We start from the raw sequence: 1,704 nt of genomic DNA, 5'->3' as shown, positions 1-1,704 counted from the left end.
CAAAAACAGAACACATAAAAACACAAACAAAGAAGAAATAAAACACACTGAAACAAAACATATTTCAAGAATTTATTGAAGCAGCCGGTTTGAGCAATTTATGAGCTGCGAGCCTTCATATGTCCAGTTATCCTATGCGCCCACAAGGTCTTTGGTGAGAGCACTGTTGAGTCTAATACTTAGGTTGTTAAGCCTAAGTGAATGTCCCAAGGCTAAAACAAGAGGGGGTGGGGTGAATTGGGTAGTTTAAAAAAAACTAAGATTTAGAATTAAGAGCCCCTTTTATTTTATTAAAAAAAAAATTATTGAACGTGAAATAAGATTCTCTTTTTTAAATTTTGTAGAAAAATATTTTTCAACCACAGAGTTCTTTTTAAAACTGAAATAAAAAAGGTTGTGGAACGTAAAAACAGAAAGGTAAATGACACCAAGATTTATAAGTGGTTCGGTCTTAACCGAGGACCTACATCCAGCTCCCGCAGAGGCACCCTCTGAGTATTAGCCACTACACCGCAATAGCTGACATCTCCTTTTTGCACTCACCAAGTTTAAAGAGGCGGAAAAGCCTTTACAACGACACTCTTTTCAACACTCCTCGGTCTGGGCAGAGAATCGTCGCATCCTTTACACAAAGCTCAGTGTTGGGCAGAGAAACCGTGCGTACCTTTCACACACTCCAAGTGTAGGCAGAGAACATTTCGTCCTTTCACACTCTCACTAGTTGGCAAGAAAACCCTTGGGCTGTTCACAGCTTTCCAAAGTGTAGGCAAGACCCTTCAGCGTCCTTTCACACTCTCGCTAGTGTCGGCAGAGAACCGGATCTCCTTGACAGATCTCTCACAAATAATCCTAGAAGGAAGAAGGAAAGAGTGAAAGTAAGTCCAATTCACAAGTAGAGACTCTTACCTTTAAACTCCAAGTGAAGCCTTCTCGCCCCTCCAGTGGTAGGAATCCTCCCTTTGAATGCTCTCTTTCACTCTCTCCTTGGCTATCCTCTCAAGAGGCACGAAGATCAAATGATAAAGATTGGGTGACAGTTAATTTGGACTATTTGATACAAAAGACAAGAAAAAACTGCCCAAAAACTGCAAAGTATTCAATTCTGTACGCAGTGATCGTTCCTGTACGATCGTGGATCGTCCTGGACGATTTACTTAAACGATCTGAAAAACGACCCTAATTTGAATATGTTGTACGAAATTGTCTTTACTACAGTGGATCGTCCTGTACGAACTAGGTTCATCCAGTTTACAACGGTTATTACAAGCGATCGGATTCTAGAAACTGCTGGAAACTGTCTTAAGTCGGTTTAATCGTTTTGGGACGAAAATTTATTCGTTCTGGACGAAAAAATTTTATAGAGGACTGATCGTCCTGTAACAATATTTTATCCCTTCGAACGTTCTAGACAAAAATTTTACAAGGACTGATCGTCCTGTACGATATTTTATTCACCTGGACGAAAATTATTGAGACTGATCATTTAGTACGAATATTATTTCGTCTGCGACAAAAATTTTACAGAGGACGGATCGTCCTGTGTTACGATATTTTTATTTCGCCCTGGACGATAGGACTTAGAAAATTTTTTCGAGCAAGCTCTTATTCGTTCCATTATGCTCATAGGAGATAACTGTCTGATCGTGTCCAGTACGAACGAAAATCGGTTCCTGTACGATCATTACCAAAAATTTAATATGATCT

The sequence above is a fragment of the Dendrobium catenatum genome, unplaced genomic scaffold (genome assembly GCF_001605985.2).
Source record: "Dendrobium catenatum unplaced genomic scaffold, ASM160598v2 fragScaff_scaffold_879, whole genome shotgun sequence".
Classification (NCBI taxonomy): domain Eukaryota; kingdom Viridiplantae; phylum Streptophyta; class Magnoliopsida; order Asparagales; family Orchidaceae; genus Dendrobium; species Dendrobium catenatum.
Note: the sequence above shows the minus strand (reverse complement) of the source record.